This window comes from Colobus angolensis, unplaced genomic scaffold (genome assembly GCF_000951035.1).
Source record: "Colobus angolensis palliatus isolate OR3802 unplaced genomic scaffold, Cang.pa_1.0 Scaffold118, whole genome shotgun sequence".
NCBI lineage: Eukaryota > Metazoa > Chordata > Mammalia > Primates > Cercopithecidae > Colobus > Colobus angolensis.
This window is the reverse complement of record NW_012112919.1, coordinates 445323-454178: the sequence shown is the minus strand read 5'-3', so window position 1 is coordinate 454178 and position 8856 is coordinate 445323. Positions and strand designations below refer to the sequence as shown.

General features: G+C 39.2%; 1 protein-coding gene across 3 annotated transcripts in view; it reads right to left on the bottom strand.

The window, feature by feature from the left end:
* Positions 1 to 8850, bottom strand: part of CTNNA2 (catenin (cadherin-associated protein), alpha 2) — a 1182142-nt gene extending 1173292 nt beyond the window's left edge. For all 3 annotated transcript variants that reach the window (XM_011963728.1, XM_011963709.1, XM_011963731.1), the window contains exon 1: positions 8659 to 8850. The gene's annotated coding sequence lies outside the window, so the exon portion shown is untranslated. The remainder of the gene's footprint in view (positions 1 to 8658) is intronic.
* Between the last annotated feature and the right edge of the window lie 6 nt (positions 8851 to 8856).

The following is an 8856-nucleotide window of genomic DNA, read 5'->3' as shown; positions in this document are numbered from 1 at the left end:
TTAAATAGTGCCCCTTAAAAGTTATATATAGACATATATATGTGTATATATATATGTGTGTGTATGTGTGTGTGTATATATATATATATATATATCAGCAGCTTTGTTCTCTATCTCAAAGCAGTAACTTTCAAATAGGAATGTGATAGATATTTTGGTGGTTTTTAGTTTGAAGCTATTATGAGTAAGCTGTTATTAATTTTCATGCAAAAGTCCTTGTATATATGTTTTCATTTCACCTGGGAGTGGAATTTCTGGATCGTACGGTAAGAGTATTTTTAACATTAAGAGAAACTGCCAAACTGTTTCCCAAAGTATTACATTCCCACCAGCAATGTATGAGTATCATAGTTGCTTCACATTCTCTCCAAAACTTGGTATTGCCAGTCTTTATAATTTAGTCATTTTAGTGTTGGGATAGTGGTTTCACATTGTGGTTTTAAATTTAATTATTTTGGTGAATTATAGAGTTAAACACCTTTTCATGTGCTTGTTACATATTTGTATATTTTATTGTGTGAAATATCTCTGCACATATTTTGTTCATTTTTTAGACGGATTGCCTGTCTCCTTATTGAGTTGCAAGAGTTCTATACATCGTCTAGATAAAGTCCTTTGTCAAGTATCCAGAGAGAGATATGTAGTTCTAACAAATCTTTTGTCTTTTGAAGAGCAAAACTTCTTTCTTTAACTTTGATAAAGTCTAATACATCTTTTTCTTTTAAATTTTATGATTAGTGCTTTTTGGTTCCGAAGGGATCTTTGCCTAATCCAAAATCACAGATTATCTCCTAAATTTTCTTCTAGAAGTTTATATACTCAAAATCATAGATTGATCCTACAAACATTATACTCAACGAAAAAAGGAATATAAAAATGAGTACATATTCTGTGATTCAACCTATATCAATTTCTAGAATAGGAAAAATGAATCTATAGAGATAGAAAGCAGATTCATCAGAAGAGAAGTTTTTAGGGTAACAGATATATTCTGTATCTTGATCACACTGACAGTTACACAGGTGTGTTTGTCAATCAACAACAAAGTATTCACTTAAAATGGGTACACTTTATTGTATAAAACATATGCCCAAAATTTTACTAAAAGAATTTTAATGGGAATTTGGAGCTGGATTGCTAGGAAGACTGGTGACCACCAGGTCCTCTGAAATAGAATTTAGGGGATAAGCAAGGCTTTGCTATGCCTGGGGCAGAAACATTAATCTTAAAGTATATATAATTTCTTTTTTTTTTTTTGAGACGGAGTCTCGCTCTGTCGCCCAGGCTGGAGTGCAGTGGCGGGATCTCAGCTCACTACAAGCTCCGCCTCCCGGGTTTACGCCATTCTCCTGCCTCAGCCTCCCGAGTAGCTGGGACTACAGGCGCCCGCCACCTCGCCCGGCTAGTTTTTGTATTTTTTAGTAGAGACGGGGTTTCACCGTGTTCATCAGGATGGTCTCGATCTCCTGACCTCGTGATCCACCCGTCTCGGCCTCCCAAAGTGCTGGGATTACAGGCTTGAGCCACCGCGCCCGGCCTACAATTTCTTAAATAAACATTACTTCATTCTAAATGCATAAATGCCATATAGTCTTTCACAAACATTGGCATGGCCAAAACAAGCCAACCACACACTGGGAGAGTCCCTAAATAGTGGCAGCAACTGACTTGTACCTTCAATGTAGGAAGAACTTTCAAAATGAAAGAGAGGGAAGAATGGAGAGATAAGAAAAGACAGGTTACTTAGTCCCTCACAGTTTGCCCAGAGACCATGAAGCTAAATTTGCAATTTTATTGGGAAAGGGAAAGCATACGCCACTGAATGTGAAGTTTTTTTTTTTTTTCTTATGCAGCAGCAGTTTATGTTTCAAAGGAAAGAAAAAACAAATGGAACACAACGCAAATAAATCATTTTGCCTTGAAACTTTAAGGAAAATTGAGATATAGAATTATAGAATGTTATAGCTAGATGTAAGTCTAAGTCACTCAAAAGACAGATAAAATAAATAAGGGTTGGAGACTTTGAGGCTTACTTAGTCACATAACAAATTAATTAGCTGGCTGAAAACCTGGACAGGAATCCAGTTGCCTTGGCTCAGTGTGCTTATAAAATTATAATCTCTAGCTCAATGCTCTGCACAGAGCAGGTATTTTCAAAAAATACCTGTTGAATGAATTCATGCTAGGTAATGTAATTAAAAAAATACATGAAAAGCGTAAGTGCAGTAAAGAGATGAATTTAGATACAGATTTATTTTTCCCCAAGACTTTTTTTTTTTTTTTTTTTTTTGAGACGGAGTCTTGTTCTGTTGCCCAGGCTGAAGTACAGTGGCACCATTTCGGCTCACTGCAGCCTCTGCCTCCTGGGTTTGAGCGATTCTCCTGCCTCAGCCTCCCAAATAACTGAGATTACAGTCGCCTGTCACCATGCCCAGCTAATTTTTGTATTTTTAGTAGCAACAGGGTTTCATCATATTGGCCAGTCTGGTCTCAAACTCCTGGCCTCAGGTGATATGCCAGCCTCAGCCTCCCAAAGTGCTGGGATTACAGGTGTGAGCCACTGTGCCCGGGCTTCCCCAGGAAATTTGAGTCTTATATACACTTCTTTATGCTACTTCTGCACATTAGAAAAACAACAACAACAACAACATATTTTGTGAAATTACTCTGGAAATTATCAATGCCTGAAGAAACAGAATGAAGTGGTAAACTCTAAAGAATTGTAGGATACCCTCTCCTGGAAACAATTGAGTACAATTAATTAGCTATTTCTAAAGCAGTTAAAGGACATTGCTACTTCCTCACTGAGAGACAGACTGATGATATTTAACAACTGCTTCAGGCCCTGTGAATTTAAGATAAACTGGGAAGACTGAATTTTCACCGAATGCTTACAACGAAAACATGGGAACATCAGATCCTCTGGAGATTTCTGGAGTCCGTGTGGTTTCTGGGTGGGATGTGGAAGAGCAACTGACATAGCTCCATCAAGAGTCCTTGGCGGCCGGGCGCGGTGGCTCAAGCCTGTAATCCCAGCACTTTGGGAGGCCGAGACGGGCGGATCACGAGGTCAGGAGATCGAGACCATCCTGGCTAACACGGTGAAACCCCGTCTCTACTAAAAATACAAAAACTAGCCGGGCGAGGTGGCGGGCGCCTGTAGTCCCAGCTACTCCGGAGGCTGAGGCAGGAGAATGGCGTAAACCCGGGAGGCAGAGCTCGCAGTGAGCTGAGATCCGGCCACTGCACTCCAGTCCGGGCGACAGAGCGAGACTCCGCCTCCAAAAAAAAAAAAAGAGTCCTTGGCTTTCCTTCCAAAACATCAAGGGGTCATAAAAAAAGATACTGGATTTACTGCAGATACACAACGAACAACATAAACTCAATTTGCACAATATGAACATCTCAGAAGCTTTCTATTAATTTTCTACTACAGCTCTGCGGCCCTTTGTAGTCTCTAGCCCTGTGGCATGTCCACTCATTTAATGTAGAAACACTGCAGCAAGTTAGGATCTTACTTAATGTACCTCCATCTCAATATGTCCCATAAATATATTACCTGCCTTCCCTCAAAACTGCCTAACAAACAAAATAGCCAGATGTCCACAAGTAGCAAGATATTGAAAAATCAACATATGATTTACATTAGTTTTTTTCATTCATGCTCTAGTTTTAAAAACTATTCATTGAAATTTACATATAAAATTTACTTTGAAACAACTAAAATATAGATTATAGTAGATGTCACAGCAAAAATATAGAAAACCCCTAATTAAACAGGTAGTTATACATCCTTCAGCTCAAAAGAGAAAATGAAATTAATTCATTCTGTCTCATCCTTACTCCACCTCCCTGTTTGGTTATTACCCTCATGTATGGGGAACATACCTGCTTTTTTCACTCCTGTTAAAGCAAGTTTTCCTAATACCTGAAATGGAATAGTCTAATAGTTATGTACACAGATAAGGCCTATTAATAAAAAGGAAAAATAAAATCGTGTTCAGTAATAAAGCCCTAGAAAATTAAGGTCTCTAAAGTTAGACTATCACTATGTTTTGTACAACGTGTTATGAGTAATAATTTCAAAGAGGTATATAATGCAAATTTATGGTTGAGTTAGAATTCAGCTCTGAGATAAAAATTCACTTGTAAGGAAAACAAAAATGTCAAAAGTAAAATGTGTCAAAAATCTCTGGTAGCATAATATAAAGCTGACTAGTAGTAATATATCCGAAAATGTTTTATTTACATCTGCTGAATTTTTAAAACATCAATTAAGAAAGATCTCAATATAGAAAATAAAACTACTATACTCTATGGTCTGTTAGTTTTTAGAAGTATATTTACATTAGCTTTTAGAAATATATTTGTGTTTATGACTAATATATCTTAAGATAATATTTAGGAGGACAATCTTGTATATTATTTGAACTGCAAAACAGAAATATATGAGAAACATTTTACTATTTTGGAGAAAACAATGAAACTGTGTCTATTAAAATGAGTTAAACATGAGCATAATAAACACTGATACTTCAAACTTGTGGGTAAAATTTTCTGGAAATCCATTTTTGAATAAAAGAATTCAATTCATATCCCTCATGCTGTTGGATAAAGATTTTATGGATAAATTTTTCAAAACAGTTTACGAACCTCAACTAAAAACAAAGGTGTGCCAACAGATGTAGCCAGGGAGCATCTGTCACTCCCCACAGAGCGTATATTTAACCCGCTCCATGCAAGTTCCCTGCTAGACTCTCTATCCTCATCACATATTAGTCTCACAGCCACAAAACTGAAAGAGCATCATCCATTTAGAATTTACTAATAATCTTGGACGCCTATGAAAAGGGGCTTTTGTAATTAGGAAAAGTCAACCATGAAGTGAAAAAAAAAAAAAAAAAGCCCCTGGAAGTACAATTATCCTAACAAGTACTGGTTTCATATAGGTCAAAATAAAATAATTTTAGTTATTATACTACGAGATATAGTTCTGGAATATTCATGGAATAAGGAAACACAAGGGAGAGTTATAGTAACCATAATATTAAATCTTTATTGTTCAGCAATGGTCAAGTTTTTCCTCTGCCTTGAAGTTAAAAGAAAAGACCTAAGAATATTTTGGGTCCTCACTATGACACCGATCATGGATTCCATGTCTTGGGATGGGGCTTTAGGTGAGATAAAGAACTGAAACTACCTCCATGGGTAGCTGAATCTTCTATGTGATGAAATGGATCCCACACTAGAAGTTGTCTTAACTCAGTGATAGTATAATTACTCTGACTGTATGCACTCTACCTTTCAATACCCTCACCTGCATGCCAAATCTTCCAGTAAATAGTTTCCCTAATGTAATTCAAACACACAATGCCTTTTCCTCCCTCTCTGCTTTTGTTCCAGCTGTGGTGCCCACCCTGCATGAAATCCTTCATAGGAGTCTCTGTCCAAGCTCCAGGGCTACTATCGAATATAACATTTTCCCAGCTACACAGACACCCGTCTTCTTCACAATTCCTCTAGTACTTACTTGCGCTTCTGTCTTTTTAGTACATAATCATATATGGTCTTGGAATGTGTTTAAACTATTTCTCCTAATTATAATAATGTTTACTTAATATATGTTTTGTTTGTACCAAGTACTGTGCTAAACACATTTAACCTTTAAAGCAAGTCCATGTATCAGTCCCCTACAATTTTGATTTTATAGATGAAAAAAAAGAGATTTAAATTGCACACAAGGACACGATACTCCTAAGAACTAGAGCCTGTACTGACATCTAAAGCTCTCTCCAAAGATCTTGTTCTTTGTCACTGTGAAATAGGACCTCATGCAAATGCCTGTTCTCCTCAACCAGACTGTAAGCTGAGGTCAAAGACAGTGTTTTTTACTTCTTTCTACTTCCTTGGAATACCTCACACCACTCAGCCTAGGGTTAGGCAGGTATTAAGAGCTCTGAGGGAGGGAGACACAGAGAATATATCCAAAATACGTTTTACAGGGGTCCATAAGATGTTCTATTGGCTCTTTATTCTATCATGTATTTTTAAAAGTCCAGTCAACTAAAGGCAGAAGCCTCTAGAAATGAAATTCTTCAGAGGAAGTCAGTCTTTATCTGCAAACTGGATTACAGTCAAGGAGGCAAGCTGCTTTTCAAAGACACTAGTTGCTCTTCTAAAATGCACATTTTATTAATTGTACTCACGTCTCTTAAAATTTTGCTGTAAACAAAATGTTATTTTGTTTTTTAGTTCTTTAATAACTTGGCATGCTTTGTTTCCATTCAGTGGACTAATGTTTACAAAAGAGGCATATGAAAAGTACCTGTGTTTCTATACTAAGCACAGTATCAAAAACTGGGGCATACACCCACATCACTCTGCAGAAAAACTGCAACAGAGAAAGAGCAAAGCCCATAAAGGGGCTGCCACCTCCCCACATTCACAACTATGAAGCCCCACAAAGAATAGCAGAGGTACTGGGAGGGGAAAAGTCTTTTGAAAGAAATTTGGACAAAACTAACTTATCATGCTCATATATAATTAACATGACAGTCTTTCACTCGTTTCATGGTATTCTAGGGAAAGGAACACCACCAAGGAAAACACTCCTATCTACAAGTTCACTATTAAGTAATGCAAGCATTCCCATACACACAGGGTTGACTGAAATCTGCATCAGGATGTTGGTAACACTGGTAATTCAACCAAGCTTTAGCTATATGGCTGAAGAGTCAGCCAAGCCATTAATGGAATTGCATTCCTACCACGGGGAGTTGAAGGAGTCCATCACTCCTAATATTACACACTTCCCCAGCACTGACTCAGGTGATTAACTATCAGCTCTTCATCAAATCAGCACTCAATCACTTAGGAAGGCAATTCTCTTCATCTCAACTCCTGCTTTACACTCCCATAAAATGCAAAACTGCATATTGCACTATTGTCATATAATAATTTAAATGAAAAGGAAAAAATCAATAATGTGTTCCACAACATAATGTCTTACTGGCAACTTCAATGAATCCACCATTAATTTTGGTCCCTCACACATACTCTTTAAACACAAAACATAGCCATTCTAAAGATATTAAGGTGTTTTGGTCTGTCGTTTTAGGAGAATATAAATAGGACAAAATATAGGCTTCAAAATATCCATTTTGGATTTATACTTACACTGTTGGACCCTTCTGAGATGATAAATACACTAAACATTCTGAGGCATGGCTGTCCCGCCATGTATAAATAAACTTTACAGCAGCAATGCTAACAGAAAGAATTGCCAAATTGCCAATAATATGTATAATATAAGGGGTTAGAATGCAAGCTAAAGAGTGCAAGGTAAATTATAGCATTCTGTGAAAATAAGTGATGTAAAAGCAACAGCAATTTTAAATTATTAACAATGGTTCTGAAGCTAATTTAACTTTTCCATTGGTGTAAGCCACAAACAGAATCACACAGTATGTTTATCTTCAAACATCTTGAGGGTTCCTATGAGGTGGGTGAAAATGGGTAAGGGTGTCTCTTAAAGGCTATAATGCAGCTAATGCCATCTAAATGGTATATTTACAAGTCTGTGGAGTATAACCTCATTTCTCCAAAACTGTCTAACCATTATCCTACTTGAGAAGTTAACCCATGATGAACAAAAGTACATCTCTTCCACCCTTCTGCTCCTTATTTTCCCAAACCTCTCTATCTTGGTATTTTGCATGCTGAGCAAAACATTCCATAAATAATGCTGTGGTGCACAGGCATTAAAGTTTAGAGAGTTTCTGCCTTTGAAGTAGGTAGTGACAGGACCAAGGACACACGGGTTCAATTCCAAGCCAAATATGAGGCGGGTGGTTTGAAAATGACAATCCAAAGAGGCCTAGGGGAAAAGAACACAAGCTTACACTGCCACCTCCCTTCCTCTCCCCTCCCCTTTTTCTCTCTTGTTCCTTTCCTCTCTTCTCCTCTTTCGTTGTGGTTTCTCACGGAGACAATCAAAGCAGGGAAAGCTGGATTTTAAATTGGTGAGACACACACTGGGAATATGTAATTCCCAGAAGAAGAAAAGAAACTGCTGAAGAGGGGTATGGGGGCTGTTGGCAACATGTCCAAGTGACAACCCTCCCCACCCCCACCCTAATACAGCACAAATCCATAGATTCTTCCTCGATCCTCTTCTCCCTCCAGTTGCCAGTACTCTACCCAACTTGACCCTTCACCCTAAAAATTTAGGAATCTGCAGGGCATCCGCTGTTTAAGAGTGTGTCTCTCAGTATATGTACCCAATTTTCTGGAACCCCTGAATCCGGACAGTTGTAGCAGGGAGGGATGTTCCCACCCTCCCACCGGGGAAGAGGTAAGAAAGGGGGAAAAAGAGATGGAGACAAGAGGAAGGGGATGCAGAGCTGTGCTCTAGCGCGAGTGGCTGCAAGGAAGACGGGGAAGAAAGAAAGGGTGGGAAGGAAGTGGGGCTGGGAGAGAGGAAGAAAGGGATGAAAGAAAGGCTGGAAGGGAGAAAGGAGGGGAGAGGAGAGAGGGATGTTGGGAAGGATGAGGGAGGGAGGGTTGGGGAGCCGGGAGGGGGGAGGATGGAGAGGATGGGAGGGAGGTAGGGAGGGAGGGAGGCAGGCAGGGATGGAGGATGCTCTGCCCGGGACTCACCTCTGTGGGTCGGTGGGAGTTTCTCGCCTCCTCCTCTTTCTCGCCCGTTCCCAGCAGCTGGAGTGGTAATTACAGAAGGGACTGGAGAGGCGGCGGCAGGGACAAGGGCAGCAGCTGCTGCAGCCGCCTCTGGCCGAGGTGCGGTGCCGCCTGCTCTGCCCGCCCGCCCGGGTCTCCGCCTCACTCGGGGCTGGAAGC